The 23,321-nt window shown below is 40.4% G+C and overlaps 1 long non-coding RNA gene across 1 annotated transcript; it reads right to left on the reverse strand.

The window, feature by feature from the left end:
• Window positions 1–669: 669 nt before the first annotated feature.
• LOC128224777 (uncharacterized) lies at window positions 670–22,542 on the reverse strand. Its single transcript, XR_008259538.1, has 3 exons — window positions 22,460–22,542; window positions 21,101–21,242; window positions 670–841 (listed from the first exon to the last, which is right to left on the reverse strand). It is a non-coding gene; the product is annotated as an uncharacterized LOC128224777 (long non-coding RNA).
• Between the last annotated feature and the right edge of the window lie 779 nt (window positions 22,543–23,321).

Below are 23,321 nucleotides of genomic sequence, written 5' to 3' on the forward strand. Positions count from 1 at the left end.
GGTGCGGACAGATTGTTAGTTTGCGTTTCAATATTTTCTGTATCCCGAAGAGAGATCACCCTTATAGGCATGTTGCGGTCGGATCAACCGTTTACTCCTCATACACTGTATTGTTAATTAACGACCTGAATTCATCTGATACAAAATAAAAATGCCCATGTGCGTTTCACGGCATTTTAAGAGATCACAACCAATACATTTTATTATTAGATATTAAGATGAAATAAAGTGTGGCAATTCTTTAGGAGTGTTAAGACGGTTCGAACAATTAAAAACTTTCATATGTAATGAATAGTGTCTTTAAAGTCCACGATTTTCAACAAAGAGTTTCAATGTTGAATTATCCCGCAGCTTATGTAAGAGTCCTTGTGGGCGATCGGTTTTGTTGTCAGTTTTCAAATCCAGCGAGGGTTCGCTCCGCACTAAAGCGTGTTGTTCACACTTTAATTGTATTTCTGTCCGCAATTTCGGTATCAAAGACTAAAATAATCATAATTTTAGTATTTTCAAATACATTACCGTGAAAAATGGTCCAAAACATGAGCTAGTCCCTTTAAATAACATAAAGGTTGTTTATTCACTGATTTTATAAACACTGAATTATTCTCGAAGCATAACATTATAATCTTATTTTCACTCTTTATGGTGTCAAATTGTTACTGTTGGTGTTTCTGAGCTACAGTTCATAATGGCGGCTACCTCCACGCCAAAGGCACAGCCATCGATGTCGAGAGCGGTTAAGCGCTTCCGTAATCTACCGGTTCCGACTCTTCCGTTGACGAGCTTTCCTACCTCGAAAACCGACGGGAAGGGTCCAGTCAGCTTCCAGGGCGAATGATAGCTAAAACATACACAAAAGCCTATGATAAAATCAAAGCACTTGTAGTACTGAACGGCTCAAGCGATGTTTCCTTCTATGTGATTTTCAAAAAAAGATCATATGAATGATAGCATACGTCATTAAGATTCCTAAGAGTCAAGTCCTTCGGTTGAGTTGATAAATCGAAACTACTACGTGATCTTCTTGCAGCGTAGTTAAATGTAATGAATTCTGACATTGTAAATCGTCTATACACAGTGCGTGTGTGTACCACGTGATAAATAACGTCATTGATGCCAAGTCGGAATGCAGCAGAATGCTTCGAATGAACACTTAAAACAAAGATGAGTTTTCTTTTTCCTCACCATTTTAAATGAAACAAAGGAAGTCAATGCCACTCACAGAGCCTTGAAGTCTGCGTTATGTTTTTAAAGTCTTCTTTCGAAGCAAAATATTGCCTTCCGACAAGCATTTATGACGCGATATATAACGTGGTATACACAGAGACCACTATATAAATTTCCTATACATATATATATATATATGGTCAATTGACCAATTTTCATGAAAGATAACCCTGTGTTCCACAATTCCCAACACCATATATGGGGAGAAAGATCCTCTTGAGATGTACAAAGTTTTGACGAATCATTTAAAGCTGCACTCTCATAAAGTGAACGTTTTGAAAACTGTTTTTAATTTTTGTCTTGGAACGAGCCATTTTTTGCGAAAGTCCATGGAAACCAGTTTTATAAGCCTGCTGACAAAAAATTATAACGCAGATTTTTATATTTAAGTTCAAAAAATGATGTTTTATGCATTTTCCTTAAACCGTTAGTCATAAAACATTTATTTCCGAACGGAAATATGAAAATCAAAAATCTGATTTTTGTCAGCAATCTTATACCATTGGTTTGCAGATATTTACGCAAAAAATGCACTTTCCAAGACAAAAAATAAAAAAGTTGTAAGAATGGTCTGTCTGTAAGAGTGTAGCTTTAAGGTCGCATACCATTTACTATATCCGGCGTACGAGGACAAACACCTTCTCCCACCTCAGATAAGTAGATCCAAAAAATTAACCAAGCTAGAAATTCTTATCTTGCCCACGGGTAAAGATAAAACAAGTACCCGTATGGACCTCCTTTTTAATGGTCATCACATTGTAGTTACCTCCCTTGTTGAAGACTGTCGTCTGTAGCATCATAGAAACCTTGTCTTGGGGCAAGATTTAGAATGCTAATTAATTATTTCTCGCTTCAAATGTCACCATAAAAAAGTTTTCACGCACCTTTTACGAAATAATGCTTCACTCAGAACTATTTAAAGACCGATTTAACTATTAACATAATCTGAATCACTGCGCCCATATCCATGACAACCACGAATTATCACATATCCTTACGCATTTTTCTCACTATGCACAAAAGAGTTCCAGCAAAAAATACATTTTTACTTAATTTTGTTTAACTGAGGTGGGAGAAAAAGCATCTACCATAGCCTCCCGCGCAGGGTGTTTTGCTCGGTAAACCTCGTTCGGGTTTGGATGAACCTATCTAACGCTCTCGGCCATGGAAGATACTTATATTCTCGTTCACCAGAGTAATGATACTATGCATACCACAGATTGATCATTATCAAACCTCTGATAAATGAGAATTGGACAAACAATGCCGGTGAAAAAGTAAACAATTAATAGTCAGTGATCAAGTAGATCCAGCATATTCAGCATGTTTTAAGGTGACACTCTTATTCAAAATCAATACATACACATGTAAAACAAACATAAATTTTAAGTGATACACCCTCAACTACTTACTAAATAATGCAAAATATTAATAACTATTAACAATTTATTATATAACTGTGTATTTAATAGCTGAACACGCAAAACTATTAAATAATTGGTGAATGCAAAAAGATTTAAAGCGATTTACTATGGTCTCATAAGTAGCAAAACCGTGTTTCCTGCACATTTCTTTAAAATTAAACTCAGTATCTTTTATATGAACCATTTTGTTGCCATTTGTTCATCCTTTTGGTATATTAAAACACTTGTTTTAAATGTGTTAAATCTTATTTGGGAGTAATAGTGCATCTTCAAAGTGATACTCGTATTCTTAGTTCGCAAACATAATTTTTGAGTTGTGAACCTTTAACTACTTACTAAATAATGCACTGATGGAAATATATAAATTACTGATATAACAAGCTTGTAACAGTTGGATAATAGTTGTAAAATTGTAGATGAACAAAATGGCTTCCGTAAGAAGCAAAGCACAGTTGATCATTTATCATCACTTAGTTCTGTAGTAGAGTCCAGGATGAGAAAAAAAAATCAACTTTTGCAGCATTTATAGACTTTAGTAAGGCTTAGGACTATGTTAATAGATCTTTATTATTTAGTAAGCTGAAACCCTAGGTATTAATGGGAAAATGTATCGCGCAATATAGGCAGTTTATAAGAATGTGACTTGCTGCATCAAGGTAAATGGCATGCTGTCAGAATGACTCAACATAAAACTAGGTTAAAGACAGGGGTGTATTTTGTCCCCAATTTTATTTAATTGCTTTATCAATGATTAATCTATAAAAATAAAAGCCCTAGACGTAGGAATAGACGTTGGCAACAGCGAAAAATTGTCCATATTGCTTTATGCTGATGATATTGTATTATTAGCCTCTAATAAAAATGATCTGCAACAGATGTTAAATGCTTTATCAGATTGGTGTAATACAAATGGCATGGTTGTTAATGATAAGAAAAGCAAAAGTGTACACTTAAGAAATAATAATATGTGTAAAACAGAATTAAATTTCTTATGTGGTAATAATTATGTCACTTGATATTGTTGAAAGATATGTGTATCTTTGTCTAGTTCTTGATGAACATCTGGACTTTAACGTTACTGCCAAGTTTGTATCACAGGCAGCAAGCAGAGCCTTGGGAGTATCGATTGCAAAGTTCCAACTCCTTGGTGGTATGCCTCATCATGTTTATAAAAAAAACACTAAATGACTCAATGGTCTGAACAGTAATAACGTATGGGGCAGCCATTTGGGGTACTCGAAAATGTTCATGTACCAAAGCCATCGAAAACCGAGCTATGCGTTTCTTTCTATGAACAGGAAACATACACCAAACTCTGCTGTTGCTGGGGATATGGGCTAGGAACCCGTGTTTGTTAAACCACTTAAAATGTATTGCATTTTTGGTGTAGGCTATAAGTAATGGATCGCTCAAGACTAAATTTCAAGGTTTCTGAATATTGTCTTTCATCTGCCAATAGGAACTGTAAAACAAGCATTTTGAATAAAGAGTAAATTTCATTGTGGAGATTATGTAGATTTTACTAACCCTTTGAACAAGAATATACTATTATAAACACTGTTAAATGCCACAATGGATGTTTGTGTAGATGAGTGGCTTGTATCAGTAAATTGCATTATGGCTAAAACTGGTCACGGTAGAAACAAATTAAGATTGTATCAGAAATTTAAACTTGACTGTGAAACTGAACACTGTGTTAATATATTAATGCCATATAGTCATAGATCAGCACTTGCAAAGTTCGGAAATGGCGTTGCGCCAATAAGGTTAGAGACCGGTAGATATGAAAGGCTAGATGTTAATGATAGGATCTGTCCAATTTGTAATATTGATATAGAAGATGAAATGCATGTGCTACTTAACTTTTCAACATATACTGAAATTCGTCAGTTACTGCTTCAAAATGCTAGTATTGTTAACACAATGTTTAACTCATATAATGATACTGAAAAGCTTTGCTTCCTCTTATCTAATGAGAGAACTGTATATACTGCCAAGTCCTGCCTAAATATGTTAAAACTTAGGAATATTTTATAGGTATATTAGGTAAATTAGAAATGTGTGTGCCATTAATGGATCTTATATCCTTAGCTGTCTTATTTTTTGTTTATATTTACATTAACACTTCATTCCTTAACGATTGTTGTTGTTTATCAATTTCCCCTTATTTCTGTATAAAGTGCAATGCATTTCCCATCGAAATCCCATCGAAATCGCGTGTGTTTGTTCGATACTTATGTCCTGTCATTGGGCGCAATACTACTAATAGGCGGGGTATATTTACTACGGAACTATTTTTTTCAATAAAATCGTAGTAAAATTATTGGCAACATGTAAAACTGTAATCTGCAGTAAAGCAGTTAAAACAAAATAAGCAACGATAATTGATTTTAATGCAGATGATTTCATGATGGATGCAACAGTTGAAAAAATATTAAAGCTGCACTCTCACAGATTTACCGTTTTTCCAACTCTTTTTTATTTTTTGTCTTGGAATTGGCCAATTTCTGCGTAAATATCTGCAAACCAGTGATGAAGGATGTGAAAGAAAACCAGTGATTTAATGTTTATGTTAAGAAAAATGCATAAAACATCAATTTTGGACTGGAAATATGAAAAACTGCGATCTGATCTTTTGCCAGCAGTCTTTTATCACTGGTTTGCAAATATTTACTCAAAAACTTGCTCGTTCCAAGACAAAAAAATAAAACAGTTGTCAAAACGTTCAATCTGTGAGAGTGCAGCTTTAAATGACAATGATGATGTTTTATTTCGGTATTCGGAATTGACATTTGGTAAAAATAAAGCATCTGACAAAACATGAAATCGAGGAAATGAAACAATAACATATTGTAGTGCACCCATCAACGTCCAGAAGAAAGAGCTCAGTTCAACACTAAGTCTTCTCGCGTCCTCTGGCTTTTCTTCCGCGGAAGTTTACGTTACCCCATCCACCGCCACTGTCGTTTCATCCAAATTGAATGTTAACTTCCAAAGAAATGACAATGCACTTGCTGATTTGTCCAACACCGTATTCCAACATGATTCATACACCAACTGATACTTCAAAATAACGCTCAACAAGTAAATTGACTGGAATATCTCTCCGATTTGAAAACTCGTGACTTAACAAACGCTAGTATCGCGTATTATCGCGAGATATAATGAGAACTTTGTAGGTGGCTATGTTTTTGTTGTTTTCTTGTAATTGTTAATTTTTCATAACTTGTATTTTTTCTACTTGTTATACATTTATAATATACTTGACCTTAAAAAGATAGAAAATAAACATATAAATAAGGAACTATTTTATCTGCGCATTCATTGTTGTATAAAATTAGGTTACGATAACTGTTCTAATTTACCCACCGTTGAGAACAACGAGAGAAAGAAATAAGAGAAAATGCTCTTGAATAATCAATTTATTTAAGCAAAAATGTAGATTTAAATAAATGTAAATATAAGTATTAAAATTCGACATGTTGCATTTTATTGGGGTATGGTATGCAATGGCGCAGTTCAAAATGCTCGGACTCCACCCATTTTGAACAGCCCCATTGCATACCATACCCCCAATAAAATGCAACATGTCGAGTTTTAATCCTTAATTAACTGTACAGGTACTACCTTTTTAATATGGAAATAATACGATACGTGATATGTTTGTCTCTATTATATTTTAAATATCAATAAATATAAAATATGTGAGTATGCCTAACATTTTAAGTACTGCTTTGGATTAATCAGAGAATATAAAACAATTCACATATACATCTTTTATAGACTTTTAGGTAACAAAAACAGTGTTAATAATTGTTCTTAAAGCTGCCCTCTCACAGATATACCATTTTTACAACTTTTTATTTTTTTGTCTTGGAAAGTGCAAATTTTTGCGTAAATATCAGCAAACCGATGGTAATTTATTGCTGACAAAAATCAGATCGTAGATTTTCATATTTCCGTTCGAAAATGTTTTATGGCTTAAACCATTACTAACGGTTTAAGAAAAATGCATAAAACATCATTTTTTGAACTAAAAATCTGCGAATGTTTTTTTTGTCAGCAGTCTTATATGACTGGTTTCCATGGATTTTTGCAAAAATTGTCTTGTTCCAAAACAAAAAATAAAAAAAAGTTGTCTAAACGTTCAATCTGTGAGAGTGCAGCTTTAAGGTTTAGTGATAAGTTTTATTATGTTAACATTTGTGACATAAAAATATTTTAGTTTATTAAATATAATTGTATTACGTCTCCTATAACTCTTTTCTGAGTGGCAATGTACTCGTGGATATGTATATTATTAGTAATATGAATATTACATTTGATGTACATTGATGAGACGTAAATAAACTATAAAATATAACAGTGTATTTAATAGATGAAAACGCACACATATGAAATGACTGGTGGGTCCTCAAAGCTTAACAGTGATCAACTGTAGCCTCATAAGGTAGAAACATGAAAATACGTGTTTTCTGCACCTTTCTTTCAAACTAAGCACGGTATCCTTCATATGAACCACGGTTTTCCATATGTATTCATCCTTTTCGGTAAATTAAACGATTGTAATAACTGCGGCACTGCTTATTTGGGAGTAAGAGTGCATCTTTAAAGCGCACACAGTGGCGGCTCTACCGGGGGGGGGAACATAGGGCCCGTGCCCCCCCCCCCCCCACCTCCAGCGGGCCGGCAAGTAATGTTTTTGGGGGCACATCTTTATTGATTTAACTGTACAAATAAGTTGTTTTGTCACAATTTAAATTGTATATAAGCATTTGAGCAAATAAACAACCTTATTAACTGTGGTACTGCTTTTTGGAGAGAAAGAGCGCATCTTTAAGCACAATTTATTTAACTTTAAAACCTATAAATATGGAAGGTATCCAATAGTTTCAGATGGTACCATGCTTTGATCCGCTGTCATGTGTCAAGTAAAAGAAATAAGGGTTTGTTTGTTAATTTGAGTTTATCAAGGTCTGCCCGCGCCCATTGGCTGCATTATGGCTTGACCCCGCCGTGACGCCATCACGACTTAAATTGTGTTTTAAATGCCATAAGTGACATGAGATAGAAGTGACAGCAATTCGCAGTCAAATCCAGACATTGGAAGACTTGAAGAAACAGAGTGAGATACAAGAGATCCGGGTGCGATACCCTAGCTCTTTGCGAAGAGACCTCTTGGTTCTTTAGCGTAAAAATAAGGGTGGGTGTGTAAGATTATTGGCCTTGCCCATTCGGCAGTGCTCCGTTAAGATTGTTAGTCATTTTAGGTTGTTGGAGCATAGAGCACAGACAGAATGTAACCCTGGTTAGAGCTACCCAGGTTCTTTAACGTGCACCAGTGTATAGCACTGTCACACGGGACCCCAATTTAACGTCCCTCCCGGAAGACGATTAGTTCGTTTAGTGATGTGACGGAGGATCGAACCTGCGACCCCTGGATTGATAGTCAAGTGTGTTACCTCAACACCAAGGATCCGCCACAAGAAAGAAGGGATGTAACAATGAGTAGGCACTTCCGAATTGGTGTACTTTGCCCGCGATTGTAAATGGCCGAGGTGCTTCGAATGTAGTATCTCAATGCGTTCCCAAACGAGCAATAAACTGGCAGTGAAAAAATTGTTTTTATGACGTCATTGACCGTGGAACATGCTGTGACACTGATTTGAATGAACTCCTTCTCAAATTGGTCCACAAGAAATCACCCACTAAATTAACATCATGGTTTACAATTTTAACGTTATCATTATCATTATGATTATTAGTAGTCAATCAATCAATCAATCACTCACTCACTCACTCACTCACTCACTCACTCACTCACTCAATCAATCAATCAATCAATCAATCAATCAATCAATCAATCAATCAATCAATCAATCAATCAATCAATCAATCAATCAATCAATCAATCAATCAATCAATCAATTAATCAATCAATCAATCAATTAATCAATCAATCAAGCCAGCAAGCAAGCAAGCAAATCAATCAATACTAGTAGTAGCAGTAGTAGTAGTAGTAGTTGTAGTTGTAGTTGTAGTAGAAGTAATAATGGTAGTAGTGGTAGTAGTGGTAGTAGTGGTAGTAGTAGTAGTAGTAGTAGTAGTAGTAGTAGTAGTAGTAGTAGTAGTAGTAGTAGTAGTAGTAGTAGTAGTAGTAATAATAATAGTAAAAGTAGTAGCAGCAGCAGCAACAGCAGCAGCAGCAGGAGCAGGAGTAGGAGTAGTAGAAGTAGTAGTAATGTAGTAGTAGTAGTAGTAGTAGTAGTAGTAGTAGTAGTAGTAGTAGTAGTAGTAGTAGTAGTAGTAGTAGTAGTAGTAGTAGTAGTAGTAGTAGTAGTAGTAGTAGTAGTAGTAGTAGAAGTAGTAGTAGTAGTAGTAGTAGAAGTAGTAGTAGTAGTAGTAGTAGTAGTAGTAGTAACAATAACAATAATAATAATCATCATTATGATGATGATTCTTCTTATTATTATTATTATTATATTCATCATCATTATTAATAATAATAATAATATTATAATTATTATTATTATTATTATTATTATTATTATTATTATTATTATTATTATTATTATATTATTATTATTATTATTATTATTATTATTATTATTATTATTATTATAATTAAATGTAGTATTCAATTTATCGTTCAAATGCTCATTTTTATGGAAAGTTGAAGGACTCTTACACATCTGGTCGCCCAGCGAGTTTCATGTCCAAACATTTGCAAAAGGTAATTAAAATGAAATTATCAAATCTGCATTTAAAATGTTTTATTTTTACACAATGCTATTTTTCATTGCACCGGAATGGCGATTATCGCTATTAGCTGACCATTACAGAATTTACCGTTCTTAAAAGTCGGGACCATCTTTGAAGCCAGTGTAATTAATTCTGATTTACAGTTATAAAATTAGATCCTACAGCGATACCGAAATAGTGATACCATGTAATTGGTTGATGGGCACAGGTGAAGTGGTCGATGGTGTCAGATCCAAGTGTTTTTCATGTCAAGATATTTGTCAGAATTGAGAATAACAATATTGTGAAATAGCGATAAAAATCAACAACAATAATATGTCCCTTTACGCCAAAGATGGGGTCCCGATATTGTAGACGCTTGATTCTAAAAGCGATAAGCGCCTCGACGCGCTTGATCGATTGGTAGCGCGTGCCGCAGCTCAGCGAATCAGAGCTAAGCTATTGAAAGAGTCTTGGCCAGTCAGAGCCTTTTGTTGCTAGTAGAAGAATTTCTCTCACAGATATACCATTTTTACAACTGTTATTTATTTTTTGTCATGGAAAGGGCAATTTTTTGCATAAATTTCTGCAAACCAATGATTTAAGATTGCTGACATAAAATCAAATCGTAGATTTTCATATTTTCGTTTTATAGCTTAAGCAGTAACTAACGGTTAAAGAAAAATGCATAAGATATAATTTGGTGAACTTAAATATAAAAAGCTGCGATCTTTTTTTGTCAACAATCTTATATCCCTGGTTTCCATTGATCTTCGCAAAATTAGGCTCGTTCCAAGACAAAAAAATAAAATAAAGTTGTCAAAACGTTCACTCTGAGAGAGAGCAGCTTTAAGATAGATATGCTTATCTAAATATAGAATTACACTTTTAGTTTATACATTTGAACAAATGGAAGGCGACGTTTGGCCCAAATGGTATAATATAAATAAAGCGTGGGTTTCGAAGATGATCTGATCTTGAACCATCCCTGTTTCATTGTCTATTCAAAACATTATAACTCCTACATAAGTTCTGTCAATGACATATTTCACAAATGTTGGCATATCATACACTCGAGAAACGTTATCTGCGCAGTGTGTGGGCGAACTGTCAACACCCCTAGTACCTAGCAATGTGCTATTATCAAGCATTTTTATTTATTTATATTCAGTGATCTTGAAGGACCGATTTATTTCCTTTGAGATTTTTCATCAATTTGGAAATGATTTTGTTTTCAATAGGCTTAATAAATTTAATCAATTAATGATGTAATTTAAATATCGGAGGTAGCTTGAATCGAAGGCTTTCTAATTAATTGAACCATAATCAAAATTTCCGCGAGTCATGCGCGTAAACACTCAGTAAAGTTAGTTAACAAAGAATCAACAATCAATTTTTAGCAAAGCTGAAGAAGACGTTCACATTGATACTAATATATCCATAAACAATAACTCCCTGCCATAAGAAAGAAGAAATAATATATATCCATGAAATAAATGTCAATATATATATATATATATATATATCCATGTAGTTCTAATTAATATAAATCGATGTTATAAGAACGTACCACTCAATTAGCTTAACACAAATCTGCGTTAGGAAAGTCCAAATCAATTAAGACCCATTAACATAAACACGGAGTACGCGTCTCTTTTATTGAGTCCCGATATATGGCTATTGAACAGTCCCATCATCTTGAAGAAATCGAAGTTGATTAATTTTCTTTTTATGTGAAACCCGATAATGCCATCGCTTAATGTTAGAGCTTATCGCTCTATTGCATAAAATGCAGTTAAATGCAAATAGTTTGTACCTAGCAGTCCGCTTAAAGGCCCAGATACAGTTTTGAAACCTGTATACAAATCTATTGAAAACAGATACAGTCGAACCCCGCTGGCTCGAACTCGCTTGGCTCGATTTTTTGTTGGTTCGAACTCGCTTGGCTCGAATTTCTCGTTGGTTCGAACTTGATGCAAAAACCGAATTCTTTATATTGTAAAAAATCCCGCTTGGCTCGAATTTTTCGAGGCTCGAGGTATTTTTGCTGGTAACAACGGGGTTTGACTGTATGTTTAAAGACTTTTAAAAGTACTTAAAAATAAAATAAAATACTATTGTTTTTATTTTTTGTAGTACATTATTTTATAATTCAGAAGTTAAAGACATAAGTAATAAAAGAAATTAAGGCGTATTCCCGACAGCATTAGGATTCGAACGCAAATCCTCTGACAATTTCCCCTAATTTCTCGAAACTTCTTAAGCTTAAGTTGAACAGGTTTAAGTAGCTTATCTCGATAAGTCAAAATAATACTCAAATTGGATTTTGAATAACAAAGGAATAGCTTAAAGGTCTAGTTTAAGGAATGTTTGGCATGATAATCCCCTGCTGTGCTTCTTCTGCCAATTGCACTGGTGTCACAGTAGGGGCCAACTTCCTGTGTATTCGTTTATTGACTCAGAGCTATTTAAGGTCCATTTCCATAATAAAATTTCTAAAACTGCACAGCAGTACTATCAAGGCAAGTAGATTAAGATCAATAAACAGAGGCTGTGTACTATGCAGTTTTTTTTTGTTTTGTTTTTTTTTTGGGGGGGGGGGGGGGAGAGGTCACTTACAGAAGGCTTAAACTTAAATGTGATTATCATGAAGACAATTCCTATCTTGAGTATAAAAGCTTTTAAAGAAGAAAATTTTGCGCAAAATATTGAAAGATAAAAAGTGAGCTTAGCTTAATCCTGTTATAAGGGACTTAAACTTATTCGAGAAATTTGCTCCTGGATTTGCAAAGCTGTTTACCTCCGGACACGTGACGACTTTACAAAAAATGCGTGTAATGCACAAGTGAATGTAACCACGGTCCCCAGGTCTGGGGGTATACCGGGTATAGCCGGGAAAATGGGCCGTTTTTTTACTTTCCCGATGGCCCCGGCTTACCGGGTGAATACGGTGGTTTTGTCTTTGCGCAAAAATAAAGTGGGGAATGGACCTTACCTAAAATCCCTGGGGTGCGGGGGCATTTGGCGGTAATATTTTACCATCAGTTCGTCGCCGCAGGGCGGGGATTTTACCCGGGCTAGGCTGGACCTAAAGCCAAAGTCCCCGCTAGTCCACAGACATGGGGGGAGGGGGGCGTGGTTACAATTGACTGATGCATAATAAAAGCGGGAAAAGTCAACATTGAAGCAGAAATAGTCCATATTTGAAATGTTTACATTGTTCATGATATGGGTCATGTTAACATACTCTAGAACAAGGATTTATGTTTTGCCGAACATTTCGCTATCAGGGAGTAGGCAAATAAGAATTCATTTGAACAAACGGCCTAATTAAACATTCTATAACTGCAATTCCTTGTTCCTTGGAGAAAACAAGTTAACTGGCCAGTACAGAGAATGCATTCGGAGCACCTCGGCCGTTTTTATCGAAAACAACCAAGGATGAATGCCGCTAAATCAGTAGAAGTAGTTCGTAAAATTTTAAATTATATTATTAACTTAATGTAGTGTAGTAGCATGTATTTGTAGTTCTAAGATTAAATTGATTGCCAGTGAAATACATTAATTATCAGTGATGTGTATCATTGCAAATATTCCCGAGAGTAAAGTTATTAAGTTTAACTGCTGAATTGAAATACTACGCCATCTACTTGCAGCGTAGTTAAAGTGTACCGATTTCTGACATTGTAAACCGTCCATATACATCCGAGGTTGTTTTCGATAAATATGTCCAAGGAGTTCCGAATCCAGGAAAGCTGCTCCTTTAGGTTAGAGACTAGTACATTGTTTTCCTATATATTATGCGCAGAATTGACCGATTTACACGCGTTAAGATCCAATAAAATGCAAATTGCTTTCACCGTGTTGCATTCTTCCGCGTCGACAAGTAAACCCTTGGCGTCATTTAATTTAATACTATTTTATTGCATGAGAACGCAATTAACAATGAGAATATCAATGCAAAGAATATTACAATATTAAAACCGACATTATGAAATTGAGCATAGAGAAAGATTGGATCACGACCATGGCGTCCTTCTTTTTGGGTATCCGATGTACTATTGTGTGAATTCTGAATGCTTTTTGATCATGATATTTTATGTTTTGCGTGATATGAGTAGAAATAAAATACAAACAAATACCGAATCACAAATTGAAATTAAGCTTTTTCGGCAATTGAAGATTCTATTATAGCCCACGTCCAATTAAGATAAATAAAATAGAAAACAAAGTTGTGAGGTTAGTGGGTTTGAGTTGTGGTGGTGTGAGGTTAGTGGGTTTGAGTTGTGGTGGTGTGAGGTAAGTGGGTTTGAGTTGTGGCAGTGTGAGGTTAGTGGGTTTGAGTTGTGGTGGTGTGAGGTAAGTGGGCTTGAGTTGTGGCAGTGTGAGGTTAGTGGGTTTAAGTTGTGGCAGTGTGAGGTTAGTGGGTTTAAGTTGTGGCAGTGTGAGGTTAGTGGGTTTAAGTTGTGGCAGTGTGAGGTTAGTGGGTTTGAGTTGTGGTGGTGTGAGGTTAGTGGGTTTGAGTTGTGGTGGTGTGAGGTTAGTGGGTTTGAGTTGTGGTGGTGTGAGGTTAGTGGGATTGAGTTGTGGTGGTGTGAGGTTAGTGGGTTTGAGTTGTGGCAGTGTGAGGTAAGTGGGTTTGAGTTGTGGCGGTGTGAGGTTAGTGGGTTTGAGTTATGGCAGTGTGAGGTTAGTTGGTTTGAGTTGTGGTGGTGTGAGGTTAGTGGGTTTGAGTTGTGGCATTGTGCGGTTAGTGGGTTTGAGTTGTGGTGGAGTGAGGTTAGTGGGTTTGAGTTTTGGCAGTGTGAGGTAAGTGGGCTTGAGTTGTGGCAGTGTGAGGTTAGTGGGTTTAAGTTGTGGCAGTGTGAGGTTAGTGGGTTTAAGTTGTGGCAGTGTGAGGTTAGTGGGTTTTAGTTGTGGCAGTGTGAGGTTAGTGGGTTTAAGTTGTGGCAGTGTGAGGTTAGTGGGTTTAAGTTGTGGCAGTGTGAGGTTGGTGGGTTTGAGTTGTGGCAGTGTGAGGTTAGTGGGCTTGAGTTGTGGCATTGTGAGGTTAGTGGGTTTGAGTTGTGGCAGTTTGAGGTTAGTGGGCTTGAGTTGTGGCATTGTGAGGTTAGTGGGTTTGAGTTGTGGCAGTGTGAGGTAAGTGGGTTTGAGTTGTGGCAGTGTGAGGTTAGTGGGATTGAGTTGTGGTGGTGTGAGGTTAGTGGATTTGAGTTCTGGTGGTGTGAGGTAAGTGGCTTGAGTTGTGGCAGTGTGAGGTTAGTGGGACTGAGTTGTGGCAGTGTGAGGTAAGTGGGTTTGAGTTGTGGCAGTGTGAGGTTAGTGGGTTTGAGTTGTGGCATTGTGAGGTTAGTGGGTTTGAGTTGTGGCAGTGTGAGGTTAGTGGGTTTAAGTTGTGGCGGTGTGAGGTTAGTGGGTTTGAGTTCTGGTGGTGTGAGGTTAGTGGGTTTGAGTTCTGGTGGTGTGAGGTTAGTGGGATTGAGTTGTGGTGGTGTGAGGTAAGTGGGATTGAGTTGTGGTGGTGTGAGGTAAGTGGGATTGAGTTTTGGTGGTGTGAGGTTAGTGGGTTTGAGTTGTGGTGGTGTGAGGTTAGTGGGTTTGAGTTGTGGTGGTGTGAGGTTAGTGGGTTTGAGTTGTGGTGGTGTGAGGTTAGTGGGTTTGAGTTGTGGTGGTGTGAGGTAAGTGGGTTTGAGTTGTGGCATTGTGAGGTTAGTGGGTTTGAGTTGTGGTGGTGTGAGGTAAGTGGGCTTGAGTTGTGGCAGTGTGAGGTTAGTGGGTTTAAGTTGTGGCAGTGTGAGGTTAGTGGGTTTAAGTTGTGGCAGTGTGAGGTTAGTGGGTTTAAGTTGTGGCAGTGTGAGGTTAGTGGGTTTGAGTTGTGGTGGTGTGAGGTTAGTGGGTTTGAGTTGTGGTGGTGTGAGGTTAGTGGGTTTGAGTTGTGGTGGTGTGAGGTAAGTGGGTTTGAGTTGTGGTGGTGTGAGGTTAGTGGGTTTGAGTTGTGGCAGTGTGAGGTAAGTGGGTTTGAGTTGTGGCGGTGTGAGGTTAGTGGGTTTGAGTTATGGCAGTGTGAGGTTAGTTGGTTTGAGTTGTGGTGGTGTGAGGTTAGTGGGTTTGAGTTGTGGCATTGTGAGGTTAGTGGGTTTGAGTTGTGGTGGTGTGAGGTTAGTGGGTTTGAGTTTTGGCAGTGTGAGGTAAGTGGGCTTGAGTTGTGGCAGTGTGAGGTTAGTGGGTTTAAGTTGTGGCAGTGTGAGGTTAGTGGGTTTGAGTTGTGGCAGTGTGAGGTTAGTGGGTTTTAGTTGTGGCAGTGTGAGGTTAGTGGGTTTAAGTTGTGGCAGTGTGAGGTTAGTGGGTTTAAGTTGTGGCAGTGTGAGGTTAGTGGGTTTGAGTTGTGGCAGTGTGAGGTTAGTGGGCTTGAGTTGTGGCATTGTGAGGTTAGTGGGTTTGAGTTGTGGCAGTGTGAGGTAAGTGGGTTTGAGTTGTGGCAGTGTGAGGTTAGTGGGATTGAGTTGTGGTGGTGTGAGGCTAGTGGATTTGAGTTCTGGTGGTGTGAGGTAAGTGGCTTGAGTTGTGGCAGTGTGAGGTTAGTGGGACTGAGTTGTGGCAGTGTGAGGTAAGTGGGTTTGAGTTGTGGCAGTGTGAGGTTAGTGGGTTTGAGTTGTGGCATTGTGAGGTTAGTGGGTTTGAGTTGTGACAGTGTGAGGTTAGTGGGTTTAAGTTGTGGCGGTGTGAGGTTAGTGGGTTTGAGTTCTGGTGGTGTGAGGTTAGTGGGTTTGAGTTCTGGTGGTGTGAGGTTAGTGGGATTGAGTTGTGGTGGTGTGAGGTAAGTGGGATTGAGTTGTGGTGGTGTGAGGTAAGTGGGATTGAGTTTTGGTGGTGTGAGGTTAGTGGGTTTGAGTTGTGGTGGTGTGAGGTTAGTGGGTTTGAGTTGTGGTGGTGTGAGGTTAGTGGGTTTCAGTTGTGGCGGTGTGAGGTTAGTGGGTTTGAGTTCTGGTGGTGTGAGGTAAGTGGGTTTGAGTTGTGGCATTGTGAGGATAGCGGCATTGAGTTCTGGTGGTGTGAGGTAAGTGGGCTTGAGTTGTGGCAGTGTGAGGTTAGTGGGCTTGAGTTGTGGCAGTGTGAGGTTAGTGGGTTTGAGTTCTGGTGGTGTGAGATAAGTGGGATTGAGTTGTGGTGGCGAGAGGTAAGTGGGATTGAGTTGTGGTGGTGTGAGGTAAGTGGGATTGAGTTTTGGCAGTGTGAGGTTAGTGGAATTGAGTTGTGGCAGTGTGAGGTAAGTGGGTTTGAGTTGTGGCAGTGTGAGGTAAGTGGGTTTGAATTCTGGTGGTGTGAGGTAAGTGGGTTTGAGTTGTGGCAGTGTGAGGTAAGTGGGTTTGAGTTCTGGTGGTGTGAGGTAAGTGGGATTGAGTATTGGCAGTGTGAGGTTAGTGGGATTGAGTTGTGGCAGTGTGAGGTAAGTAGGTTTGAGTTGTGGCAGTGTAAGGTTAGTGGGTTTGAGTTCTGGTGGTGTGAGGTAAGTGGGACTGAGTTTTGGCAGTGTGAGGTTAGTGGGATTGAGTTGTGGCAGTCTGAGGTAAGTGGGTTTGAGTTGTGGCAGTGTGAGGTTAGTGGTATTGAGTTGTGGCAGTGTGAGGTAAGTAGGTTTGAGTTCTGGTGGTGTGAGGTAAGTGGGTTTGAGTTCTGGTGGTGTGAGGTAAGTGGGTTTGAGTTCTGGTGGTGTGAGGTAAGTGGGATTGAGTTGTGGCAGTGTGAGGTTAGTGGTATTGAGTTGTGGCAGTGTGAGGTAAGTAGGTTTGGGTTCTGGTGGTGTGAGGTAAGTGGGTTTGAGTTCTGGTGGTGTGAGGTAAGTGGGATTGAGTTGTGGCAGTGTGAGGTTAGTGGGCTTGAGTTCTGGCAGTGTGAGGTAAGTTGGTTTGAGTTCTGGTGGTGTTAGGTAAGTGGGTTTGAGTTGTGCAATGTGAGGTAAGTCGTCTTGAGTTCTGGTGGTGTGAGGTAAGTGGGTTTGAGTTGTGGCAGTGTGAGGTAAGTGGGCTTGAGTTCTGGTGGTGTGAGGTAAGTGGGCTTGAGTTCTGGTGGTGTGAGGTAAGTGGGTTTGAGTTCTGGTGGTGTGAGGTTAGTGGCATTGAGTTTTGGCGGTGTGAGGTTAGTGGCCTTGAGTTGTGGTGGTGTAAGGTTAGTGGGTTTGAGTTCTGGCGGTGTGAGGTAAGTGGCCTTGAGTTGATGTGGTGTGAGGTTAGTGGGTTTGAGTTCTGGCGGTGTGAGGTAAGTGCCCTTGAGTTCTGGCGGTGTGAGGTTAGTGGGCTTGTGTTCTGGCGGTGTGAGGTTAGTGGGCTTGAGTTCTGGCGGTGTGAGGTTAGTGGGCTTGAGTTCTGGCGGTGTGAGGTTAGTGGGCTTGAGTTCTGGTGGTGTGAGGATAGTGGGCTTGAGTTCTGGTTGTGTGAGGTATGTGGGCTTGAGTTCTGGCGGTGTGAGGTTAGTGGCCTTGAGTTCTGGCGGTGTGAAATAAGTGGCCTTGAGTTATGGCGGTGTGAGGTTAGTGGCATTGAGTTCTGGCGGTGTGAGGTTAGTGGCCTTGAGTTCTGGTTGTGTGAGGTTAGTGGGCTTGAGTTCTGGAGGTGTGAGGTTAGTGGGCTTGAGTTATAGCGGTGTGGGTTAATGGGCTTGAGTCCTGGTGGTGTGAGGTAAGTGGGATTGAGTTGTGGTGGTGAGAGGTAAGTGGGATTGAGTTGTGGTGGTGTGAGGTAAGTGGGATTGAGTTTTGGCAGTGTGAGGTTAGTGGAATTGAGTTGTGGCAGTGTGAGGTAAGTGGGTTTGAGTTGTGGCAGTGTGAGATAAGTGGGTTTGAGTTCTGGTGGTGTGAGGTAAGTGGGTTTGAGTTGTGGCAGTGTGAGGTAAGTGGGCTTGAGTTCTGGTGGTGTTAGGTAAGTGGGATTGAGTATTGGCAGTGTGAGGTAAGTAGGTTTGAGTTGTGGCAGTGTAAGGTTGGTGGGTTTGAGTTCTGGTGGTGTGAGGTAAGTGGGATTGAGTTTTGGCAGTGTGGGGTTAGTGGGATTGAGTTGTGGCAGTCTGAGGTAAGTGGGTTTGAGTTGTGGCAGTGTGAGGTAAGTGGGTTTGAGTTCTGGTGGTGTGAGGTAAGTGGGTTTGTGTTCTGGTGGTTTGAGGTAAGTGGGATTGAGTTGTGGCAGTGTGAGGTTAGTGGTATTGAGTTGTGGCAGTGTGAGGTAAGTAGGTTTGAGTTCTGGTGGTGTGAGGTAAGTGGGTTTGAGTTGTGGTGGTGTGAGGTAAGTGGGATTGAGTTGTGGCAGTGTGAGGTTAGTGGGATTGAGTTGTGGTGGTGTGAGGTAAGTGGGATTGAGTTTTGGCAGTGTGAGGTTAGTGGAATTGAGTTGTGGCAGTGTGAGGTAAGTGGGTTTGAGTTGTGGCAGTGTGAGGTAAGTGGGTTTGAGTTCATGTGGTGTGAGGTAAGTGGGTTTGAGTTGTGGCAGTGTGAGGTAAGTGGGTTTGAGTTCTGGTGGTGTGAGGTAAGTGGGATTGAGTATTGGCAGTGTGAGGTTAGTGGGATTGAGTTGTGGCAGTGTGAGGTAAGTAGGTTTGAGTTGTGGCAGTGTATGGTTAGTGGGTTTGAGTTCTGGTGGTGTGAGGTAAGTGGGATTGAGTTTTGGCAGTGTGAGGTTAGTGGGATTGAGTTGTGGCAGTCTGAGGTAAGTGGGTTTGAGTTGTGGCAGTGTGAGGTAAGTGGGTTTGAGTTCTGGTGGTGTGAGGTAAGTGGGTTTGAGTTCTGGCAGTGTGAGGTAAGTGGGTTTGATTTGTGGCGGTGTGAGGTTAGAGGGGTTGAGTTCTGGTGGTTTGAGGTAAGTGGGCTTGAGTTCTGGTGGTGTGAGGTAAGTGGGCTTGAGTTCTGGTGGTGTGAGGTAAGTGGGCTTGAGTTTGGTGGTTTGAGGTTAGTGGGCTTGAGTTCTGGTGGTGTGAGGTAAGTGGGCATGAGTTCTGGTGGTGTGAGGTAAGTGGGCTTGAGTTCTGGTGGTGTGAGGTTAGTGGGCTTGAGTTCTGGTGGTTTGAGGTAAGTGGGCTTGAGTTCTGGTGGTGTGAGGTAAGTGGTCTTCAGTCCTGGTGGTTTGAGCTAAGTGGGTTTGAGTTGTGGAGGTTTGAGGTTAGTGGGTTTGAGTTGTGGCAGTGTGAGGTTAGTGGGTTTGAGTACTGGCAATGTGAGGTAAATGGTCATAAGATCTGGTGGTGTGAGGTTAGTGGGTTTGAGTACTGGTAGTGTGAGGTTAGTGGTCATGAGTTCTGGTGGTGTGAGGTTAGTGGGCTTGTTTTCTGGTTGTGTGAGGTTAGTGGGTTTGAGTTCTGATGGTATGAGGTTAGTGGGTTTGACTTCCGGTGGAGTGAGGTTTGTGGCCTTGAGTTCTGGCGGTGTGAGGTAAGTGGCCTCGAGTTGTGGTGGTGTGTGGTTAGTGGCATTGAGTTCTGGCGGTGTGAGGTTAGTGGCCTTGAGTTGTGGTGGTGTAAGGTTAGTGGGTTTGAGTTCTGGCGGTGTGAGGTAAGTGGCCTTGAGTTGATGTGGTGTGAGGTTAGTGGGTTTGAGTTCTGGCGGTGTGAGGTAAGTGCCCTTGAGTTCTGGCGGTGTGAGGTTAGTGGGCTTGAGTTCTGGCGGTGTGAGGTTAGTGGGCTTGAGTTCTGGCGGTGTGAGGTTAGTGGACTTGAGTTCTGGCGTTGTGAGGTTAGTGGTGTGAGGTTAGTGGGCTTGAGTTGTGGTGGTGTGAGGTTAGTGGTCTTGAGTTCTGGTTGTGTGAGGTTTGTGGGCTTGAGTTCTGGCGGTGTGAGGTTAGTGGCCTTGAGTTCTGGCGGTGTGAGGTAGGTGGCCTTGAGTTATGGCGGTGTGAGGTTAGTGGCATTGAGTTCTGGAGGTGTGAGGTTAGTGGCCTTGAGTTCTGGTTGTGTGAGGTTAGTGGGCTTGAGTTCTGGCGGTGTGAGGTTAGTGGGCTTGAGTTATAGCGGTGTGGGTTAATGGGCTTGAGTTCTGGCGTTGTGAGGTTAGAGACCTTGAGTTATGGCGGTGTGAGGTTAGTGGGCTTGAGACTGGCGGTGTGAGGTAAGTGGCCTGAGTGGCCTGGAGTTCTGGCAGTGTGAGGTTAGTGGCCTTGAGTTCTGGCTGTGTGAGGTTAGTGGGCTTGAGTTCTGGCGGTGTGAGGTTAGTGGCCTTGAGTACTGGCGGTGTGTGGTTAGTGGCCTTAAGTTCGGGTAATGTGAGATTAGGCCTTGAGTTCTGGTGGTGTGAGGTTAGTGGACTTGAGTTCTGGCGGTGTGAGGTTTGTGGGTTTGAGTTCTGGTGGTGTGAGGCTAGTGGCCTTGAGTTCTGGCGGTGTGAGGTAAGTGGCATTGAGTTCTGGTGGTGTGAGGTTAGTGGGGTTGAGTTCTGGTTGTGTGAGGTTAGTGGCCTTGAGTTATGGCAGTGTGAGGTTAGTGGCCTTGAGTTATGGCGGTGTGAGGTAAGTGGGCTTGAGGTCTGGAGGTGTGAGGTTAGTTGCCTTTAGTTCTGGCGGTGTGAGGTTAGTGGCCTTGGGTTCTGGTGGTGTTAGGATAGTGGCACTTCGGCCTGGTAGGATGGGGTTAGTGGGCTATAACTCAACCGCTTTTTGCACACATTTTACGATGTACTATTACTCTATGCTAAATGATTACTTTTCTTATCTCTATATCTCTATCAAACTTACAGTTTTTGTCGTTTTTCCTCGTACACCAACAGTTTCGTCCCATAATTATAGATCTTGCGCACAAGTCGATTGAACTTCCGCTCGGCAATGATGTCACTTCCGTTTTCAGTCTGGCTTTGTCCACCTTGCTTTTTTGAGTACGCTTCAAAGTAAAGTTTCATTCTATAAATAGGCGTGTTCTATAAGACTCTATGGAAATTAGAAAATATCAGACAAACTTAATCGTTAGGAAATAACTTTTATTTCGAAGCATTTTCTCGTAAGCGGCGCATTTTTTGTAATGTTAAAGAAAGAAAGAATAGTCACTGCTGAATGATAAATTTTCACTCTTTTATTGTTATAAGATATGTCTGTTTTTGCGATCTGCTGTTACATTATCTCTGCATAGATTATTATCGTCGAATGATGGTTAGCTTCCCGACTGACGTAAAACAGCCGAATCGTAAAGTGTGAAATTGGCTTAGTGGTATAGATGCCCGTCTTTCATAAAAGATGTTGCTTGTTTAATTCCCACCACGTTTAGGCTGTTTGAGTGGTATATGTGCCGCCTCTCACCCTAGAGGTCGCGGGTTTAATCCCAACCAGGGGTAGAGTGTTCGAGGGGGGGGGGGGGCAGGGTGTTCTAGTGGAATTAGCGTCCGCCTCTCACTCAAGAGGTTGCAGGTTAAATCATCTCAAGGTTGGGGCTGGTCTAGTGGTATTGGTGTCTGCCTCTCACCAAAAGGGTTGCTGGTTTACGCCCCCAACAAACTCCCAATCAGGGCCGGGCTGATCTAGTGGTATTGGTGTCCGCCTCGAACTGAAGGGGTTAAGACTTTGATCCCCGCCGGAGTAAGAGCGGTTTAATAGTAAAGATCTCCTCCGTTCACCCAGGAGTTTGTGAGTTTGATCCCCACCAGAGTGATAACGATTAAGCGATATAGGTGTGAGCCTACGGGCTTCTTTCTTATGGCCTCTCAAAGGGACACCAATACAGTTATCCTATCGGAAAACGAACTTTGAAATTTTCCCCGCACTTTGGGCCGCCATTCTACGAGCAGCCCGGCCGATACCGCCCGAAGCTGTGAGTGGCCGAATCTCCGCCGCCGCTCCCGCCCAGACTTTTCGCAACACGATAGTATATTCACTGCTGTCTCCGGAAGGCAACGATACAACTGGCCCGCTCTTGGGCGGCCGGGGTGGCGCAGCCATAGCACTTGTCATCTTTGCGGACCGGCAGACTCTCGCCGTCGCGGGCTTCACACGAGATCCAGTTATTCACCATAGTGTTTCAGTTGTCTTCAACAACGAGCTAAAAATTAATTAGCATAAACTAAACAATCGCATAATTTAAAGAACATGGAACAAGGAAATGTTTACCTATGAGTTCCTCGATTTCCGTCTTCCGACTTTTATATCCCGGCTGCGCGCGCAAGTAGTCTTCGCCATAGAGAATGACCTGTGGAAAACATAAAAAGAAAACCAAAATGATAGAAATAATGTTATTTGTAAAAGTTATTTGTAAAATGAACGACGTTTATATTCGGGCTGCGCGCGCAAGAAGTCTTCGCCAAGAGAAAGGCCTGTGCAAAAAATAAAAAAAATATAAAAAGAATAGAAATAATGAGATCTAAAGAATGGATGAAGTTTATATCCGGGCTGCGCGCGCAAGAAGTCTTCGCCATAGAGAATGACCTGTGCAAAACATAAACAAAATTAAAAATGATAGAAATAATGCGATCTGTTAAATGGACGAGGTTTATATCCGGGATGCGCGCGCAGGTAGTCCTTGTCATAGAGAATGACCCTTGAAAACCATCAAAAAAAGCGGTGCTTATACTGAGTATGCCAATGCTCCAAAGGATCACATCTTTAATTTTTTAATAACAGAAACAATATCTAGAAAAAAATGTTTGCCAAAAAAATCCCGACCTACCTACCTTTTTGTTTTTGAAATGAAATCAGAGACAAACATATTACTTTAAGGCCTAAGAAAAAAGGGAGCCCACTCGCGTCTCACCTAGGCGACCCTGGTTCGATTCCCGAGCGAGTAATATCGTGCTAAACTAGAGTGAATTATAGTATGTTGTTATTACTTGTAAAACAAATACAGATTAAATTGAAGGACGGAAAAATAAATGGGTTTCTTTATGCACCAGTCAATTGTAATCACGGCCCCCAGGTCCGGGGTAAAGCGGAGACTTTGACTTTCGATCGAGCCTGACCCGGCTAAAATCCCCGC

The sequence above is a fragment of the Mya arenaria genome, chromosome 17 (assembly GCF_026914265.1).
Source record: "Mya arenaria isolate MELC-2E11 chromosome 17, ASM2691426v1".
Taxonomy (NCBI): domain Eukaryota; kingdom Metazoa; phylum Mollusca; class Bivalvia; order Myida; family Myidae; genus Mya; species Mya arenaria.